This window comes from Setaria italica, chromosome IV (genome assembly GCF_000263155.2).
Source record: "Setaria italica strain Yugu1 chromosome IV, Setaria_italica_v2.0, whole genome shotgun sequence".
NCBI lineage: Eukaryota > Viridiplantae > Streptophyta > Magnoliopsida > Poales > Poaceae > Setaria > Setaria italica.
Genome location: NC_028453.1, coordinates 25,992,398 through 26,014,808, shown reverse-complemented (window position 1 = coordinate 26,014,808; position 22,411 = coordinate 25,992,398). Strand labels below are relative to the sequence as shown.

The 22,411-nt window shown below is 46.5% G+C and overlaps 1 pseudogene; it reads right to left on the bottom strand.

Annotated features, from left to right (window-relative positions):
- Positions 1-19,631: 19,631 nt before the first annotated feature.
- On the bottom strand, positions 19,632-21,436 carry LOC101760558 (annotated as a pseudogene).
- Between the last annotated feature and the right edge of the window lie 975 nt (positions 21,437-22,411).

The window sequence follows — 22,411 nt, the reverse complement described above, 5'->3', positions numbered from 1 at the left end:
TCTGGTGGAGCGCCTCGTGGTCGACGTGGCGAATCTGGGCCATAGATGCTGCCATAGCCACCGCTGCGGGGGTTTTGTTTTTCGCTCAAAGTATAAATCTATTTTTTTATTAGACCACTTTTTATTTTTCCAGGAAATGTCTGATTTATGGGTAGTCATAGGCTCAATTGACTTTGCACATATAAATCATTCGGCAAAGGGATCGGATTATCATCATATACCTCTATATATAACAAGTAGGGTAGATATGACTTTTCTTTGATTGTGATTAAATCTGCCTTTTCTATGGCCCCGCGGGGCTTCATTTTATGTGAAGGTTTATTTAGGACGTACTACCTCCGTATCGAATTGTAGGTTGTTCTAGCTTTTCTAAATTTATAGTATTAATGCAAAATCTGTACTTCGGGCTTTTGCATTGAACAACATGGAGGACTTGGAAGATATACTTAACTCCAGTGCAGGCTCCAAATCGGCTCGTAAAGGTGCAAGGCATGCCAATCAATTTGACCTGAAATTTACAAGGGAAATGTTAAATTCTTGAGCCGATAGGTGGCTAAGCCTTTGAGCTCATAAACAGACGTTACTTTGAATAAACATCATAACAGTTATTCAATGTAATCGTGAAATGCAAATAAAAAAGAGCATTAATGGTATGTATCTATATGAGCCGACTGGCTAATATAGATGCAATATAAAACAACAACTATAAAAAAGAGTCCTTGCTAACCATATGCATGTTAAATAAACTGTCGGTGTTCAAACCCGGCAACCTACCGAGGAGGTGTGCCTGAGGTAGTGTTTTGGTTAGTAGGGCTCGTTAAGATCAGGAACTCGAAGATAAACGAAGACACACGATTTAGATAGGTTTGGGCTGCTAGATTGCATAATACCCTACGTCTTGTATGTTGGTTGGATTGAATTGCTTTGGAGGGGGTTCCAGTCTCGCCTTATATTGCCGGGGCAGGGTTATAGGTCGGTTGGTTATAAGAATACTAGTCGAATACGACTAGAGGAGTTCTACTCTTATTACAACGAGTACTTTCCTAATCCTCTACTAGTTCCTGTCTTTTCATGTAGAGTACACCATCCTACACCATGGTCTACATATCAGATGTGTCTCGGTGTCCAACCTCATATTTAGGACTGTCCAAACCTTCTGGTGGGCCCATAGATGTATGTACGATAAGCCCCCGAATACTTTTTAGTTAAATGCAGCATACTTCACTAACTAGTTTTGGTGCTCATCAAGTACTTCATCTGGTTGAATCTTCAAAGGTTCCCAAAAACTGCCATGCGGCTAGATTGTGCTCAAGCCTCATTTAATCAATCTCATATCTTTCAATCTCAGAAGTGCAACGAAAGTTGCACTCCATATGGAGTAGTCCCCGAGCCTTAGGTTGAATCAAAGAATTAGGCTAAGGGTCAATCTGTAATTTGCATCACTTTCCCCTTAAACCCGAAGAAAAAACTTTTTTGTCGATGGACACGTGGCACACAACCCCCAAGCCTTTAGCTGACTAGTTTAGTGGGTATAAGGGTCAACCTTTGGTCAACGTGACCATCTCTAGAAAGAGATCTTATCTCCTCCTAAAATAAAGGTAATTGCCAATCAGGTTCATTTGCGCCATTGTTACCGTGCCGCTGTGATAAATAATGGAGAAAGTTATCCCTTCCGTGTTACCCTTGCCATTTGCCTTTCCAACTTTCACACTTTAGCCCTAGCGCCGCCGCCACTGTTCGATCTCCAAACACTAGCGCTGCTGTTCCCCCACCAAGCAGCCGCTAAGTGTATACGACAGAAGAAGCTCGTGACATCAAGGATGGGTAGGAAAGCTGCTACATCCAAATCAGGTGAAGGCAAGAAGAAGAAGACATCTGACAAGAAGAAAGAGCCGCAGCTACCGGCGCCCAAGTATGGGAAAACCGATCAGACCGCACCGCCAAATCCCGTCTGTGCTTGGAAGCAATCAAACCTGAAGGAGGAGGATATTAAGGTGCTCATAGCCACCAATTTACTCCAAGATCAGGACTTCATCAACTGGCGATCTGCATATGGCAACGCCTGCCTTTTGGAGATCTATCCCAATGAGACAATATTTTTTGCCCACTTTATCGAGTGAGGCCTTGCATTGCCATCTTCAGGTTTCTTCCGGGGTTTACTGCATTACTATAAATTGGAGTTGGTTCATCTGAACCCTAATGGGATCCTCCATGCTGCAATCTTCATTCATTTTTGTGAAGCTTTTCTGGGGATCAGACCGCACTTTCAATTATTCCGAAAGTTTTTCCTTGTGAAGCCACAACCCTTGAGGGAACACATGCTGTTGGTTGGAGGCGCCAGAATTCAGATGCGGGAGATAGCAAGCGTCCAGTATCTGGATTACGAGTTGATAGACTCCAATGCCGGGTGGAAGGAAAAGTGGTGCTACATTGGTAACCATGATCCAAAACTACCCAAGCTGACAGGAGATCGCCCTTCATGGAACAACTGCTGGCTTGATGAACCAAAATATGGAGATTGCCTCCAACTACCCAAGCTAATGGGTAGAATAGCTGGAATCGGAGTGGCGTTCAGTGAGTGGCATTCAGTTTTATGAAGCAACGCATCCAACCCCTGCAGCAGAGGTGCCACTATGGCTATCAATACACCGGCCTAGACGATCCCTCCAGATTTTCTCCGGAAGAGATTAACACTGATGAAGTTATGGTCAAGCTCAAGTGAATATTCAACAATGCGAGCGAGATCCCCATAATTGTTCAGGAATTCGGCGCCGCCAACCCGCCAAAGCCTGTAAATACCCATGGTCATAGCTCCCGAGTACTATTTATGAAGTTGTTGGATTTGCTAACTTGTCTTTCTTTGTAGGAAGATGTTGATTTGTATTTCTCTGCTTCTCCTCCTCCGGGATCTGAAGAAGTCTGTTCAAAGAAGCCGCTCCTCGCATGTGTTATGTAGGAAGTCATGAGAGGCGATGACCAAGAGGAAGTGGTAGTCAAGTCCTCAAGCAGCATTAGTTCTGATGCCACGGATGAAGTCAGGGCTCAACCATCTGCTAAGGCTGGGTCTTCCTCTGCGGTGAAGAAACGCTTTGTAGCAGATGAGCTTGCAGCCGCAATCCCTCCACCACCAAAAAAAGAGGACCATCATTGCGAAACGGGGTGTGAAGAAGTTTGTATCAGCAGATGATGTGCCTCCCAAGGTAATTACCTATGAGGAAGGAAAAGATCTTGAATATCGTGTACTCCCAAAAGGTATTTCCAGTATCACCACCGTGTCTACTCAAGATGACACTGGTGGTTTGCAAGTACTCGAAGAGGTGATTGAAGCGAAGAAGGCGGTTGTTGTGGCCGCTCAAAAAAAGTTGCCAATCACTGAGGTGCTAATTGATATTGAGGATGATCTAGAGCCTCAAGATGTTGTTCAGGATGATGTACAAGTGGTAAACCTCAATGTCGTAGATACAACTCAAGCAACAGAGGTGAAGTTTGAAGTGTTGAGTGGCTTCCCGAGCTTGAAGTGATGACCTCCGTGGTGCTGCCTTCCTCGTACATGGATGACAAAGGATCTCCCTCTTGGTACGGGAGAGTGTCGAGGTAGGCGATGAGGCGCGAATCATCATCTTTGGCAAGAACGGGTGGCTTCATGTTGGGCTAGTAGACGAATCTGTCTTGGTGAGTTGATGTGATTACCAGGCCCTGCTGCGGACCTGATAAAGGAGTCTCCTCATTCGGATCCAAGTAGTAGTCGAGGTCCTAGATCGTATCCATATCGGATTGTGTCGTTGTCAAGATTAGCGGGTCAAGACTTAGACTAGTAAATTTCTTTTATGCGCGTAAGGCTTCAGATGGTGGTGTGAGAGACACGGGTTTAGACTGGTTCGGGCAAAGGAACGCCCTACGTTCAGTATCGGGAGCTGCTCGTGTTGCCCACGCGGGGTTCTGTAGTAGGGGTTACAGGAGTGCGAGAGAGGGAGCTGATCCCAGGTCTCTTGGGTGTGCACTGATGCTCTAAGTGGGTGTGAGTGTGTTCTGTTTGCTTGAGAGAGTCCCCTTGTCTCATGCCCCCGGTTCTCCTTTTATAGCGCAAGGGAGCCACTGGGGTTACAGGTGAGACCGGATGTCAGGGGGAGTAAGAGAGACAAACAAAGCTAAATAAAATACAACATAAGAGAGGGATCAAGTTCCAGGACCGTTGCCCCTCGCTCCGGCCTCCGGCTCCCATCAGCGTGCCCGTCGAGAGAGGACGGTTTCCTCCAGATCCTGTCGATGATCTCTCCGGTCGCCGTTGCTGCTGAGCATGATGATGATGTTCAGCCTTGGCATCTGTGCCCGCCGGGGAGGATGGCCGATTCTGTTATCTTGCTGATCACCCGTGAGACGCGGATGTCGCGTCCCTGTCATCGGGAGCGGGGGGCGCGAGAACGAGCGGAACGCCCTCCTGTGCCGGACGGCGCGGGCCATGAGTACCCTGTGGCGAATCAGGGGGAGCCGCGACCACTGCAGCTCGCGCCGCACGGTCACGCATGGGTGCTCGTGACAGGTTGCATTGGGAGCGCCAGCTCCTTTCTGCATGCCAGGGCCGCGGCGCATTTATGGTGAGGTTGATAGGGGGACCCACGAGATCCGCACCCTGATCCTCCGATCTGCGCCCGAGGCGGATATTTGTCTTGTGGGCCTGAACGAGTCCGACCCCCGCACCCAGGGTCGGGCGAGGCAGAGTTTTGCGGCGGGAGTCGGGCGCTCCCGACCCCGGTCCCCTGGGTCGGGCGAGGCGGAGTTTAGTCTTCAAGGGGTCGGGAATGTCCGACCCCGGGACGCCGGGTCGGGCGAGGCGGAACGTGGCCTCTCCCTCCCATATTGGGCCAACGGCAATCTTGCTACCTTAGGTGGGCCTGGGCCTTTACGTTTTGTTGTTTCCATGGGTTTGGGGAGATCGTTAATATTTCCCCCCAACAGATTGTGATCTGGACAGGGCAGCTTGATAAATAATGGCCGCATTGCGGAGTCTGAACGGGAATCGACTCGGGTGGTAGTTCGACTTGCACGATGGCTTATGTGCCGGCTTGTGAAAGTTACTACGACTGGCACAAGAAATCGAGTTGAACTCGGACTCGTCCCCCAGCCTCTGACTAGGTCATAAATTGAAAATTCGCTGAAATTCTCAATGGGATCCTGCAGAGCTTAGCGCTGGAGCTTCATGGTTTGCTGCTTCTTCTCTGGGGTCGATGCAATGTGGCGGTGGAAATTTCTAGTGCCGTTTGTGATGCAAACCCAGAAGTCAAAGACAAACATTGCGCCTGCTTCGAACGCGACTATTGGCTTGATGATGAATTGTGCCATCGAGTTCGCTAGTGGATTCTCGATGAGGGCCCCTACTGATATGGCAGGGGCTGTTCCCAATCTTTCGATGAGAGGAGGGGTAACTTCGATTTGGGGGTGGAATCAACGTTGGCTGTCCGACTACAACAATCACAGGATGCTGCGCCTTAGCAACAGGTACACCGATTCCGACGTTGGCTATTCTTGCTGGGCCAAGAACACCCTTGAACCTGCTAGCAATCGAGAACAAGCAAGAACAAGATGAACAAGCAAATAAACCCACGGATCTGAAACAAATGAAACCTGAATCACGAGTTGGGGTCTTGAATCAAGCAAATCGGGTGGTCTAGTCAACACACGCGTTCACTAGGAAGTAGCAGTAGCTAACTTGCATCTAAAACAAAACCCAAGTTCATCCTGGTGGCTGCTAGATGTATTTATACATGGGCAACAGCAAGGAGGCGTGGGAGGGTGTAAACCCTAAGCTGGAAAGGGCCCCTAGTGGGCTACACGAGATAGAAGGGTTTCAGCCCAAGACTGGAAGGCCGAACGTCTCTTTGTCAATTCTGCTCAGCTCCGGTGGAATTTCGTCATGAGGTTGGATCCATCACGTCAATTTGATGTTGCCTGGCTGTACGAACTTGAAGTCTAAACTTGATGTCCGATCTTGTGCTTTCTTATTGTGTGATCTTGATGCCCAGACTGATTGGTTGATCCATTAGGCTCCTCTCCATCATTCCTAATAATAATAAAATCATCACAATGACTTAGTAGCATCCAATTCTGAGATGAGGGTTTATGGACAGCGAGGAATGAGTTAACCTGATAATTTAGCTCTCGTGCACGGGCTCTTGTCATTGGTCCTTGCTGCATAGTAGGCGTGGTTGTATCATTGGAAGGGATGTCCTCATCATCCTCCCCTTCTTGCATGTGAGTCGTCCTCGACTCAAGTTCATCTTCCTCGCCCAAATATGGTTTCAAATCTGCAATGTTAAATGTGGGGCTGACCCCAGAATCTGCAGGCAACTCAAGTTTGTAGGCATTATCATTGATCTTAGCTACAACTTTAAAAGGACCAGCAGCTCTCGGAAGCAACTTTGACTTTCTCAAATCAGGAAACCGATCCTTTCTTAGGTGCAGCCAAACCAAATCACCCGGTTCGAAAGTAACATGCTTCTTTCCTAAGCTACCAGCAAGTTTATATTTAGCATTCATGTTATCTATGTTCTCTTTTGTGGTCTCATGTATTTTTAACATCAACTCAACACGTTGTTTAGCATCAAAATTCAATCTCTCAGAAGTTGGTAAAGGCAGCAAATCAATAGGGGCACGAGGCACAAAACCATAAACAATCTCAAAAGGGCTCTTTTTAGTAGTAGAGTGTTGTGAACGATTGTAAGCAAACTCAACATGAGGCAAACATTCTTCCCACAATTTTATGTTCTTTTTCAAAACTGCCCTAAGCATGGTAGATAAAGTTCTATTCACAACCTCGGTTTGTCCATCAGTTTGGGGATGACAAGTAGTTGAAAAAAGCAACTTAGTACCCAATTTAGCCCACAAGGTTCTCCAAAAATGACTAAGAAATTTTGCATCACGATCTGAAACAATTGTGTTTGGTACACCATGCAAACGAACAATCTCACGAAAGAACAATTCAGCAACATGAGTAGCGTCATCGGTCTTATGACATGGTATAAAATGTGCCATCTTAGAAAATCTATCCACAACCACAAAGACACTATCCCTCCCCTTCTTTGTTCTAGGCAGTCATAAAACAAAATCCATAGAAATATCCTCCCATGGTGCATTAGGAACAGTTAGAGGCATGTACAATCCATGAGGATTAAGGCGTGACTTAGCTTTTTGGCATGTTGCGCAGCGAGCAATGAATCTCTCCACATCCCTCCTCATCTTGGGCCAAAAGAAATGATCAGCAAGGATGCTTTCCGTCTTCTTTGCGCCAAAGTGTCCCATCAGCCCTCCTCCATGCGCCTCCTGCAATAATAACATACGCACGGAGCTAGCTGGAATGCATAGCTTGTTAGCTCGAAATACAAATCCGTCATTGAGGACGAATTTGTTCCATGTCTTTCCCTCCTTGCAATTCAGCAACACATCTTTAAAATCACCATCATGGGCATATCTCTCTTTTATTGTTTCCAAGCCAAAAATTTTGAAATCAAGTTGTGAAAGCATGGTATAACGTCTAGACAAAGCATCAGCAATTACATTTTCCTTCCCTTTCTTGTGTTTGATGACATAAGGAAAGGACTCAATGAATTCAACCCAGCGAGCATGCCTACGGTTCAGTTTTGCTTGACTTCGAATATGCTTCAATGATTCATGATCAGAATGTATAACAAACTCTTTGGGCCATAAATAATGCTGCCATGTTTCTAAAGTCCGAACTAGAGCAAGCAATTCTTTATCATAAGTAGAATAGTTCAAACTAGGCCCACTCAACTTCTCGCTGAAATATGCTACAGGTTTTCCTTCTTGTAACAAAACACCTCCCAAACCAATTCCACTAGCATCACATTCAAGTTCAAAAGTTTTAGTGAAATCAGGGAGTTGGAGTAAAGGGGCATGGGTTAACTTATCTTTCAATGTGTCAAAAGCACTCTTGTGTGCTGCAGCCCAAGTGAATGTAACGCCCTTCTTGGTGAGTTCGTGCAATGGGGCTGCAATGGTGCTGAAATCCCTCACAAAACGGCGATAAAATCCAGCAAGCCCGAGAAAGCTTCTCACTTGTGTGACCGTTGTGGGAACCGGCCAGCTATGTATTGCTTCAACCTTGGCTTGATCAACTTCAATTCCCTGTGGGGTCACAACATAGCCAAGAAAAGAGACTCGATCCGTGCAAAAGGTGCACTTCTCAAGGTTACCAAACAAACGTGCATCACGTAGAGAATTAAAAACATCACGCAAATGATCAAGATGTTCCTCAAGTGATCTGCTGTATATCAAGATGTCATCAAAATATACCACAACAAATCTGCCAATGAAAGCGCGTAAAACTTCATTCATTAGTCTCATGAAAGTGTTGGGTGCATTTGTGAGACCAAAAGGCATAACTAACCACTCGTATAGACCGAATTTAGTTTTAAACGTTGTTTTCCATTCATCTCCTAGCTTCATGCGAATCTGGTGGTAACCACTACGCAAATCAATTTTTGAGAACACAATGGAGCCACTTAATTCATCAAGCATATCATCTAGCCTAGGAATAGGATGACGATATCTGATTGTAATGTTATTAATCGCTCGGCAATCTACACACATGCGCCATGATCCATCTTTCTTAGGAACCAAAAGAACAGGAACAGCGCAAGGGCTAAGAGACTCACGCACATAACCTTTATCGAGCAATTCTTGCACTTGGCGCTGAATCTCTTTAGTTTCCTCGGGGTTGGTCCTGTATGGCGCACGGTTGGGCAATGAGGCTCCGGGAATAAGGTCAATCTGGTGCTCAATCCCACGGGTTGGTGGCAGCCCTGGTGGCACCTCATTTGGAAAAATGTCCGCATACTCCTGCAAAAGGTTAGTAACTGCAGGAGGCAAAGAAGAAGGTATCTCCTGAAGTGAAAACAAAGTTTGTTTGCAAATCAAAGCATAGCAAACAGCAGTATTAGCATCAATCTCATCCAAATCAGATTTGGTTGCAATGAAACATGACCCTTTCAGCTTGATCTCATTTTTATTATTGTGGGCAGATTTAGTGTTCTTCTTTGTGTGCTTTTTAAGTTCATGTGCTACAATCTGATTTTCACTCTTAGCATGCTCCTGATTCATTACTTTACTAGCTCTAGCAAGTTCATCTTTCAAAATAGCTTCAGGAGACATTGGATGCAAAACAAGTTTCTTGTCATTATGCATAAAAGAGTATTGATTTGTTTTACCATGATGCAAAGAATCAATGTCAAATTGCCATGGTCGTCCTAACAACATAGAGCATGTTTGCATGGGTACAACATCGCAGTCAATAGAATCATGATAAGAACCAATAGCAAAATTAACTCTCACCAACCGTGTTACCTTCACCTTACCGCTGCTGTTTAGCCATTGAATGTAGTAAGGTTGTGGATGTGGCTGAGTGCACAATGCAAGCTTCTCCACCATTTCAGCACTTGCCAAGTTGTTGCAGCTCCCTCCATCAATGATGACTCGGCAAGAACGCTCCTTGATCACACACTTGGTTTGAAACAAAGTCTGGCGCTGATTTTGTTCAGCCTTCTCCATTTGTGCACTCAACACTCGCTGCACCACAAGGCTCTCATAGTTTTCAGCATGTTCTGTTCCAATGTGCTCCTCATTTTTGTTGTGCTCCTCATCTTCCCCTACATTGTTAGCTGCAAGCAAAGCATATGTTTCTTCATCTAAATCACTAGTAGAGGAATACTCACCATTAGGACGCACAACTAGCACGCGTGCGCTTGGGCAGTCCTTGCGCACATGACCGTAACCTTTGCAGCGGAGGCATTGAATGTCTCTCGTTCGCCCTGAGGATGCAATTGAGGATGAACTCTTGGTTGGTGCAGCAGCTGCCCCCTTTATGGGTTCAGGAGGGCATGGTGAGGAGTTCATTGTCAAAGGTCGTGGTTTGCTGCTTGATGAAGATGGGGCAGTGACTCGGTACAGTTGGGCAGCGGGGTTGGATGGCGTCCAAGAGGTAGCACGACCTGCAGAAATGTTAGTTCTCGTGCTAGCTCTCCGTCCCTGTACTTCCCTTTCAGCTTTACAAGCAAGATGAAACAAACGAGTGATCGAATTGTATTCTTTGTAAGCCAAAATATCCTGAATTTCCCGATTCAGCCCACCCATAAACCTAGCCATAGCTGCATCCTCATTTTCTACCAAACCACAATGAAGCATCCCTGTTTGCAACTCTTGATAGTACTCTTCTACAGATTTGTTTCCCTGTCTCAAAAGCTGCTTATGCAAAAGATCACGTGCATGATAAGAGGGAACAAATCTAGCTCGCATAACTCTTTTCATAGCATCCCAAGTTTGTGGAGTGTTGTTTGGGTGGCTGCGCACATATTCGCTCCACCAAATAGAAGCAAAATCAGTAAACTCACTAGTAGCAGCCCTAATACGTTTGTTTTCAGGAAAATCATGACATGCAAATTTTTGATCAACAGCTAGCTCCCAAGTGAGATATGCATTGGGGTCATATTTTCCATCAAAAGAGGGCATGCTAAATTTAATCTTTCCTAAAGAATCATCATTGTCACGTACCTCACGTCGTGGTTGACGAGCATGTCCACCATGTCGACGGCGGCGCTGCTGCTGGTTATGTTGGCCATTTACCTCCCCATCAAGCTCCGTGTCAGCTGAATATTCTTCCTCATCTTGCCCAGCAATGCTACCCTCAGTGTTGTTGTTGTTGCGCCGTCCCGAACCATCACGACCCTCCTGGTCCATCCTATCCAAACGTGCCAAAATACCAACAAGAGAGGTGTTAAGAGCCCCAAGCGTGTTCGCCATTGAGGTCAGCTTGGTGTTGGTGTCGATCTGCGTGGCCTCCAATTGGCCAAGGCGTTCGTTGGTAACTCGAACATCCTCATCAAGGTGTTCAGCATGCACCCTTACTTGGCGTTCAAAGTGTTGAATGATGCCCCTTGTTCGGGGTGAATGAACTTGTCCATCATCCTCATTTCCTGCCATGGTTAGACAAGGGAAAAAATGTCCTACCAACTAGTGGAACTAGGTGACAGCAAACTCCATTCTCTCAATCTTGTTCCATCAAGTTCTTACATGTTCTTACCACGCTAGGAAGTTGGTGTTGGCAGCCGGCAAGAACAGCACAAAATGTTACACAAGCACAACCCTGTGACGTAGTAGATAATTTGTGGAGCTATAGGTGGCTGCAAGAAAAAAAAATCAAGGAACAGCTAGAACCACGTTAGCCAAAGCAAGTTGAATAAATGTTCACAATGGTACCGTGCTGGTCCTAGGCTAAACCATATTAGAGACGTGAGCCTAGACACAAACGTAGTCACCCAACAGCGGCAAACAAGGCATACGAAGAGAGTAATGCTGCAACAGGAACTCTTTTTCTTCCTTTCTTCTTTTCCTTCTTGTTTCTTCCTCTTTTTTTTCTTTATTTTTTTTCTTTTCTTTTCAGGGGCCTCAAATGTTATGTTTGGCACAATGAAACAAAACAATTACTTCGCATAGCCCTCCTTGCTTTTAGATGCACAGATTACACAGCAGATATGCGGAAATCTCCATAGCGTTTGCAAGGCGCTCAGAAAGAATTTGGCGGCAAGGTTAATTTTTCCTGAAGGAGCACAAAGTAACCTTTCCAGAATGTATCTAAACACTTGAATCGGAGATCGGATGCAAGAAATAGAGCTGATTTCTTCTCGTGCGAAAATAGTGGGCAAATGCAGCAGCGTGAAAAGGTGGGGGGAAAGTGGCAGCGAAACTAATGGTGATAAAAACGTGACAAGAACTCAAAACTCTAATGGATTAGAACTTAAGAACCAGCACTTGACACCATGATACAACAACAAACTCAACAAGCCAAGAACTAGGTAGAACAGCAAGGGCTCCAACTAGTTTTGTTTTTGGGATTTCAGATCTAGCCTATCTATCTTTTTGGGTATTTTTGGACTGTAGGTAAAGTAAAGAATGGGTAGTTACTCTCACCGATTAACCTTGCTCTGATTACCACATGATATGGCAGGGGCTGTTCCCAATCTTTCGATGAGAGGAGGGGTAACTTCGATTTGGGGGTGGAATCAACGTTGGCTGTCCGACTACAACAATCACAGGATGCTGCGCCTTAGCAACAGGTACACCGATTCCGACGTTGGCTATTCTTGCCGGGCCAAGAACACCCTTGAACCTGCTAGCAATCGAGAACAAGCAAGAACAAGATGAACAAGCAAATAAACCCACGGATCTGAAACAAATGAAACTTGAATCACGAGTTGGGGTCTTGAATCAAGCAAATCGGGTGGTCTAGTCAACACACGCGTTCACTAGGAAGTAGCAGTAGCTAACTTGCATCTAAAACAAAATCCAAGTTCATCCTGGTGGCTGCTAGATGTATTTATACATGGGCAACAGCAAGGAGGCGTGGGAGGGTGTAAACCCTAAGCTGGAAAGGGCCCCTAGTGGGCTGCACGAGATAGAAGGGTTTCAGCCCAAGACTGGAAGGCCGAACGTCTCTTTGTCAATTCTGCTCAGCTCCGGTGGAATTTCGTCATGAGGTTGGATCCATCACGTCAATTTGATGTTGCCTGGCTGTACGAACTTGAAGTCTAAACTTGATGTCCGATCTTGTGCTTTCTTATTGTGTGATCTTGATGCCCAGACTGATTGGTTGATTCATTAGGCTCCTCTCCATCATTCCTAATAATAATAAAATCATCACAATGACTTAGTAGCATCCAATTCTGAGATGAGGGTTTATGGACAGCGAGGAATGAGTTAACCTGATAATTTAGCTCTCGTGCACGGGCTCTTGTCATTGGTCCTTGCTGCATAGTAGGCGTGGTTGTATCATTGGAAGGGATGTCCTCATCACCTACGTGGTGCGCCAGCTATCGGTGTTTAAACTCGGCAACCTACCGGGGGGGTGCCCAAGGTAGTGTTCTGGTTAGTGGGGCTCGTTGAGATCAGGAACTTGAAGGTAAACGCAAACACATGATTTAGATAGGTTCGGGTCGCTATATTGCGTAATACCCTACGTCCTGTGTGTTGGTTGGATTGAATTGCTTTGGAGGGGGTCCCCGTCTTGCCTTATATTGCCGAGGATAGGGTTACAAGTCGGTTGGTTACAAGAATACTAGTCGAATACGACTAGAGGAGTTCTACTCTTATTACAATGAGTACTTTTCTTAATCCTCGACTAGTTCCTATCTTTCCATGTAGACTACGCCGACCTGCGCTATGGTCTCTATGTCAAATGCGTTTTGGTGTCCAGCCCCATATTTAGGACTGTCCAAACCTTCTGGTGGACCCATAGATGTATGTACGATATAAACTAATAGGTTTTAATTAATGTGATGAGACGTATATTGGACTTAACTATGACAGTATGGCTGAGAGGGCTTTAACTTCAATCTGTTAATCTAAAAGCCTAGAACACAGCAGCAAAGACCTCTTGCCTACCACTTACAAGCTGATTAAGCTAATAGATCTAATTAATGTCATGAGACGTCGATTGGATAACCAAGGCATCATGACTAAGAGGACATTAACTTCGACCTACTATCTTAATAGACTAATTCGTGGCAGCAAGGCCTCGCACGCTCGACCATAGGCTCAATGATGCCATCCTTCTACCAAGAGATATGGATGAGACCCAACCGAAGTATCGGCTCTCATAGGTAGCGCTTTGACGTTAAGGATCCAACGGTCTAGCAATGCGAGGGGCAGGAGTAAAGATCTATCGGACCTAGCATATATAAAGCAAGTAAAGCATGCAAGATCTAACCAGCCGATATGATCAGATAACTAGTGAATGCTTAAATAAGATCAAAGAGCTGATAAAGGCAACCTAATCAGATCTAAGCCATTCGATAACTATGAGCGTTTGATAAAACTAAGAGATCGATACGATTCAACCTAATAAAACCAAACACCTCGATAACTATGAGTAATGTCGAAGATAAATAGAATATTAGATAAAAACTAGAAAGCTCAACCTGCAATCTACATTAACTCGATAACTAGCCTTTACGATAAGAGATCAGAATATTGGACGATGCCTAGAAAGTTCTGATAGATAACGTAACGACCGGGTGACGGTACTTACAAGCTCGCCTGAGATCGAAGCCGATGCAGCCCTGCGCGCAAGAAGAAACTCGCCGGTTTCTACTCTACTCCTACTCCTAGGGTTTTGGCGGCGTGACGCCGAAAGGTTGTATTGATTGATTGATGATTATTCAGTACAAGGCTCATGTGTTTATATTTATACCCTAGAGAAAACTAAAACCCTAATCGGTTACGATATGAACCGGTACAAACTAGTCTAAAAGCTACTAAAGATAAACCTCCACACTTTCCCTTATTTGGTGGAGTCAATTCTGCTTCGGATCGGATTCTCCTCGGTCTTCTATCAGCCTCTGGAATCCGGTCATCTGTGGCTGTTTTTGGTCAACACAAGGTCATCAATAGACTTTCTTCTGCAAATTCATCGATTGTCAGAACCTTATCCTCATCGGTTGATTCTAGCTAAAAACCGGTATCAACACATAGATATTATTATGCAATCTACAATTTGGAATGGAGGAAGTATATGTTTAATCTTCTATACAGCTTCTCGTTATGAAAAGTTAGAAACTCAAATAAATAGCAAACTCTCTCCTGAAGCTTTCTGAAAGTTAGAAGCTAAAAACATTGAGTTTGTATAGAAGCTCAGTTTCGGAGCTTTTCGTAGGTTTCTAAGCTCAAAAAGCGAAAAGTATCTTTTAAAAAGATATCGTTTGGCTTTTCAGAACTAAATAGTTAGCGTCAGCTTTAAAGAAACTCCAAAAGTTATAGCTCAAACAAATAAACCCTTAGCATATATCCTACAAACCTTCACTACATAACTTAATCTAAAAGTGGGTAGATCTACTAATTAACAAACATACTCGTAAACAGCATGAGTCTAATGATAATCATAGCTTTTGACGTTTCAAGTTGGATTCATATATGCATGCTTCAAGTAGAAAAATATTCAACATTTAAAGTTAAATTTGGGATAACGAGGACATCAGGAGAGAATCAAGACATATTTAGTTGAAGAGTCGATTAAACTTTAGGAGTTAAGTACACGAGAGTAAAATACATTAGTGCTCGCATTTTTCTGGATTTATTTCATCATGAATTAATCGGCGCTATTCTTTCAGTGGTAGTTTACGTGCCTCACGATAGCGAGGCGCCAGTGGTGAACTTGTCAATCTTGAGGATCTACCATCTTAGACTCTGTTTGCTTTGTAACCAGAGTACGCCGTGACGCAAGTTCGGCTGCATCGCAAGTTTGGTGGACAAATCATCTGCCAAGCTTTTGTCGAGCTTCGGCGTGCATGATCCAAACGATTGCCTAAGCTAAGGTGTGGCGTGTCACATTCTGGACGCAAAGCAAACACACCTTCAGTTTCTCGAAGGTGCTTATAGGGGTACAGTTGCGTATGTGTATTCATAAAGTTGAGTGTGCATATGTTTTGTGAGCGCTGATTCAAAAAAAAATATATATCAAGTTGAGGCTTATTTTTTCTATAAGAACTATATAGCGAGGTCCGGAAAGAAAGATGTGGCACGATGGAACAGTGAAATAGGAGACATGGGAAAATGAAACAGCAGCGAAAAGCGCTGGTCACATTGCTGGACCCGATCCGATCACCCGGCGCTCATCATCATCAGCAAATAAAGCACTTTTCGAGAACCGGGCGGGCAGATGAAGCGTCCACAATTCAACATGAATAGCAGCAGTTGTCTGCCGTTGCTGTTCCGCACTTCAGATAACGATACTGCCCGTGCGTCTCCGAATCCGGGGCGCATGCACGAAAGATTTGCCTGCACGCTCGCAGCAGCAGGCTCCGCGCCATCTGCTGCTTCGGCACGTCGTCAGCGCTGACGCGTTAAGGCCAGTGCGGCGGCGGGCCTGGACGTGAGTACCTGACACCAGAGTGATTCTTGCCGTCCGTCCCTCCTGGTCCTGGATCCTGCCTGCTGCGTAGGTAGGCAGAGGCCCACCACGAGCGAGGAGCCGAGAGGACTGGGGGTGTGGTCGCGGCGCCACCCGGGTCGCTTTCCTCGGCAACTCGCGACGCCCTGCGATCCTGGCTTCGTGGGGTCCTCGGCTCCTCGCGTCGCCCACCACACGCGCGCACGCACTCGGTGCCCGCCCGAGATCTTTTTCTTGGAGTTGTCCGGTGGCCAGACTGCATTTGGATCCATCCAGTGCCGTGCCACCGCCCGTCCCGACTTTTTTGTTTTTTAGTTTTTTTTTTAAGATTCTCTAGGTCCTCATGGAAACATTTCAAAATCTGAACTCGTACCTTGATTTCTACTTCAAAATCTGAACCTGTACCTTGACGCCATCCATGCTGGCACTAAGCTTACACGTCTCGACGCTAGAGGGTTTGACATCAAGGTCGTTGCACCGTTGGTGACGTGGATGCTAACATGATAGGGGGCTTGACGCCAGCGTCGATAGCGCCAAGCTTGGCACCGTAGATCTTAGCGCTGTAGATATTGGCGTCGAGCTGTTACCCCTTGACATTTCAAATGAAACATGTATAATTATTGCGAGAAGTATACAACAAACCACACTATAGTTCAGTTGGTTAGGACGTGCACATATTATTCCAAAAGTTTGGGTTTGAACCTAGCATTGAATTTTTTTTGCTACATTTTTTTTTCTCCCTCCCTCAGCGAGCGCGGCAACGAAAGAAAGCAATACGCATCTATCTCAGGTTAACAGCCGCCCCACTTGAGAGTTTGACACATAGCAGTATTATATTATATTTGTGCAATACTTAGCTAGTTAGCTTGAACCCGAATTTGAGACATACATGGACGTGCTGAAAATTTGTTGCAGCCTTGTTCCTGCAGTGAAGGAATCTGCAGTCTGAATTTCAACGTATCTGGATGCTTGCTGCAATGCCGAGTGCTAATTAAGCACTAAAATATATATATATATATATACACACAGCTCTAGCTGCACATGAACAACAGATTTAAGAGAGTATAAAAAAAACCTGCCAGTAGGGAATCACATGTTACCGCTGGAAGCTTGCTGCTGAATAAAAATTCGGGCAGGAAATGCACAAGTTGCGTGTCGCTTGCGTGGACAGTAATCTCGTGGCAAACATTAGTATAGCCATGCACAAGTTGCCGCGCTCACGGAGGGAGGAAGAAAAATAAAATAAAATGTAGCAAAAAAGATTCAAGTTGCATTGACAGTAATCTCGTGGCAAACATTAGTATAGTCATGCACAAGTTGCCGCGCTCGCGGAGGGAGGGAGAAAAAAAGAATAAAATGTAGCAAAAAAGATTCAATGCTAGGGTTCAAATTCAAACCTTTGTGATAAAATACGCACGTCCTAACCAATTGAACCGTAGTTTGTTTCATGCTTCTTGGAATAATTATACATGTTTCATTCGAAACGTCAGCAGCTATGGGGAACAGCTCGATACCAAGATCTACGACGCCAAGCTTGGCGCCATCGACGCTGGCGACAACCCTCCTGCCATGTTAGCACTCACGTCACGGACGCCGCAACGATCTTGGCGTCAAACCCTCCAGCGTTGAGACGTGTAAGCTTAGCGCGCCAAGCTAAGGTCCATATTTTGAACTATTTCCACCAGAGATCTGTTCGTAAAAATCTTTAAAAAAAAGCTAAAAAACAAAAAAAGTCGGCCGCCCGTCTCTTTCCTCCTGCTTTCTGCACAACAATAAGCTGCGTCCACTGCATCCGCTGCGCTTGGGTGGTGCCAGTGCCACAGCCACCAATTTCTTCGCGCGCTTGCTACGTGCAGTCGTGTACAACCACGAACCCGGCATATGGATCCAAGTTGCGCGGCACGACTGCACCTATCTTTAGTACTGAATTATTGTACAGATTCTTCTTCTATCGGATACTGACCACCACACTGTAGTTTCCCAGCACATAGAATGGAATTCCATCCAACCGCTACAGTTCATGCCTTTTAATTTAGGCTTTGTGCCACCCTACTCCCCTGCTTCTCCCCACAATCTATGCTGTTTAACTTGGACGGCCCCTAGCTTTCTGCCTCCATCGCTAATTAACCATCCTCTCATAATTAAAAGTTGGCTCAAGTTTAAGTAATTTTCAGTAACGAATGATGAGGTAGTATAGCTTTCCTTTCCGTGTAGTATACGCCGGGAATCTCTAGCGGCCTTGTCAACCACGGCGATGTGCGTTTGGAAAAGAGGGACGGCGTCCACGCGACAAAGATATTATGGTATCTAGTTTGCTTCATCTAAATCTACTCGACATTTTCTTTTGATAGACAAATCTACTCGACATGAATCGATCGATCATCACGTGGCCGACACAGATCCCATCCCATCACACAAAGAAAATGAAGCTGATCGAAATGGAGGAGCCACTTGCCCACATACCAGTTACCACCGGAACTGGTCTCTCTCTGTTGTTATCGATCATCATGTACTGATGCGAACAAATAAAGAGCAGGATCAACGGAGAGGCAGGCAATGCCGCCTGCCCACGTGTTAGTGGGCTGCTACCACGTCACGTGACGAGGACGTGGGTCGGATCTGCCAAGGAAACGAAACCACGCAGAGACAGGGCATGCAGATGCAACCAGCAAACAGGAGCCCGGTGAAAGTGCGAAGCAGGGGTGGGGGGTGAAAAGGACGCGTGCCAAGGACCAAAGGCTGCAATGCCATGTCGACATTGTGTGGGACACCTGACGACATTATGCCACCTGAGATGACATTATGCTGCTATGAGCTTCCCGTTAAGCCGGATTGCTTGCCTATGTTGTGACAGCGATGGTGCCCATCTTTCTCTCTACACGACAGCACGAAAACGCCACCAAATGATGATGCATCAGCAATTCAGCATCAACGAAGAGTACCATATTATGATGAATGAAGGGACGCCATCTGCCGCCAATGAGCCGAAAGATTTTAGAGTGTCTGTCTCATCCTAGTTCCTACACACCACCACTAGCCCGATCGATAATGGGCGGAATCTGCGAAACGGCCCATTGTGATGACGACCCATGAGCAGTCTTTGTCCGACCAGGCCCACAGCTAACAGAGGGATCCCTCTCTTACCTGCAGTTACAGCAGCGTGAGGTCGATTCCTGCTTTATTTTATCTCAATCAAAGAGAATCACATTGATAGAATTCGTGAAATTTGGACTTTGTTCAAATAGTTATCAACTTGCTTTTCTTTCGCAAGCGATTCACTGTAACTTGTAAAGCTTGTGGTTCCAGTGGAGGGACGCTAACAGGGAATGCGCTCGAGGGCTCGACGTTCTGGGACGTGTTTGGATACCACCGCTAAAGTTTAGCACCTATCATATCATATGTTTGGTACTAATTAAATATAATCTAATTATAAAATTAATTGCACAAATGAAATCTAATTCGTGAGGCGAATCTATCAAACCTAATTAATTCATGATTTAACAAAGTGGTGCTACAGTAACCATTGCTAATGATGGATTAATTAGCTTTAATAGATTTGTCTCGCGAATTAGACTCCATCTGTGCAATTAATTTTGTAATTAGCTCATGTCCTCATAATTAGCATTCGAACATCCGATGTGACCTTGCTAAAGATTAACACCTCGTATCAAACACCCCTTTAGTCAGCTATATAAGTAGCTAGCCAATTTAACCACATTGACTGCTAACAGTTACTTGATGTAACTTTCAAATACGGAGTACATTTTGAAGCCATAAGGAATAGTTAGATTGATCGCTCAAGTCTTTCACTTCCGCTCAAAATAGTAGAAATTCCCTTCATGCCATTGAAAATTATACCACTTCCTTCGTTATCATCAAAATTCTTCGGCTCCCTTCACCGCCACTACTTTAATTTTCCAATTCCTTCTATACCATTACCATCCACCAGCTGTTAAGTAGATATTATCTTCAGCAGAAAAGACGATTACGCCCCTACCATGGAATGGGGTGAAATTTGCTTGAATTCCTTATATGCCGTTGCACATCTCAATCTAAGTGGACCCCACCTGCCATTCTCAAGGGCCTTATCCTCTTCCACCTTCTCCCGACCGTCCCCATCTTCTCCTCCGCCTCCCTCCCTGTTCCTGCCCCGCGCCGCCCCTGCGGATTTGAGGAGGCAGGCCGCAAGTGGAGGATCCAGTTCTTCCCCAACGGGGATCGCGCGGTGAATGCCGGCTTCATCTCCATCGTCCTCAAGGTTGAAGACGACGCGACCGCCGCCGCCGGGAAGGATAATAAAGATATCCTAGTCAAGTACCGATTCTCCTTTGTGTGTCACCGGCGATTGCCTTTGTCATCTGGCGAGGTCACACGCATCCTCGCCGGCAGTCGCCACTGCCGGCAGCTGATCGTCAAGGACAAGCGCATTGTGAACTGGCAGCATCACAAGGATGACGAGCGTGGCCTCGGTGGCTACCACCACCGCGAGGAACCCAACGAGGCCGATCGTCGGCGACATGTACCGATGGATGTCTCACACGGAGCTCAGCTCAAGCGTTAGCACATGCACGGGCAGCGGCGCGACAGCGAGCATGACGAGCGCGTACGCCCTCGCGCGCAGCCACCGGTTGATGGCGACGGCGGCCACGTCCCAGCATGCAGTAGTAGAGCAGCGGCATGTAGAGTGCGACGAGCGCGAGGAGCAGCGTGGTGGCGTACGCCAGGTACACGCAATGCCCAGCGCCGTCCGCGGCGTGTGCGAGCTGGCCTCGCCTGGGCTGGCCTGGGTACGCCACGACGGCGGCCGGCGTGACGAGCACGAGAGCGCGCGCGGTGAGGAACAGCAGGCACGCGCGCAGAAGCAGGAGCACGGAGGCGAGCATCCCCTGCTCGGCGATGCCGTGCACGACGAGGGGGTACACGAGGCGCGGCGGGAGCATGGCGGCCCGGCCAAAGAACGGGAGGCGGAGCGCCTCGGCGGTGGCAGCCAGGAGCCCCGTGAAGAAGGCGAGCAGGAGGCGGGGGCCACGGAGCGACGGGCCGAGGTCGAGGATGCGGCGTAGACGGCCCTGCCACGCACGCGCGTCGAAGGAGACAAGTACGAATGACACCGCGACGACTGCGGCGGCGGCCACGAAGTCGGATGACGCGAGGAGGACGTGGCTGCGAGGAGGGTAGACTCCGCCGTGAGGAGGACGTGGTCGCGAGCTCGTCTACGCCGCCCCCGGGATAGGCTTTTGGGCAGCAGCGGTGGCTAAGCCGTCCCTGGACAGGCTCCCCGCGCCTGTGCCACCCTTCACCTGCGCCTCCGGAGCTGGAGCTCGGCTCCACCTGCGCCGACCCTCACCTCCGCTCGGCTGTGCCTCGACGTGGTCGAGAAGAGGTAGGGGTGCCGCCACTGGAGGACCCGCGGTCACGCCGTGGGGGAGAAAGGGGCAGGACCACCGCGTGCGCCCCAGGTGCTGATGGGTGCGGACTCACTACCATGGCTTGGCCACGCTCGCGCAGCGGCGCAGGTCGTCCTCCCAGTCAATGGAGGAGGGGCAATTTTGTCATTGGAAACAGATAAAAAACGCCCTCTACTATGTGGGCCCATGTGGGGCGAGTCATAGCTTAATGGCACATGATGGAATGGCATTTAGGGGAATGGAAATTTAAAATAGTGGCAACGAAGGGAAGCGGAGGATTTCAATGACCTTGAGGGAATTGCTATAATTTTTAGTGGCATCGAGGGAATTCTCTCGGAAAAAAAAATTGTAGACATCTACCATGGTACCACTAGGTACAGTGGTAATGGATTGTAGCCCTCATACATCCTTCACGATCCAACTCAGCCCTATCTATTTTTAGTTCAAAATTATATAATATTATGGTCTGAAAATCGTTAAACTTACTAGACTAAATTAGACTAAATTAGAGGACCCTTTGCCACATCCAGGCACAGCTCGACACGGTAATTTAGAATCTCCCACTTGCAAATTCTCTTGTAGTTAATGAAGGGAAAGCACGTGTGTTGCTTTCAATTGTTCATTGATGAAATCAGTCTTACTCTGTTCCTTGCCGTTACCATCGTAATAATACAATGGTGATTTTCAGGCAAATACATCAGAGATCATCTCCAACGGCAGCATGCATGGCAAATTGGCGATCGCAGTGCAAATAGAGATTCATGTGAACAGATACAAGGATAACCATATGCATGACCATGCTTTGTCTTACTCCAATCTCTCACCTCAGATGCAGAGTTTTGCTTGACACACAGTGGCGGCTACTGGCTGAGCCGTACCGAGTAACTTGTCATATTTTTGCTCTGTTTTTTTTGAGACTAGCATATGCGGCTTCAAGTGGCATATATATGCATAGAGGGTGCGAGAAAGCAAAATTAGACACTCACAATTAAAGGGCTCACCTTCCATCCATCCCTTTTTGTCCCGGTTGACTTTGAACCAAGGACTAAAGTTC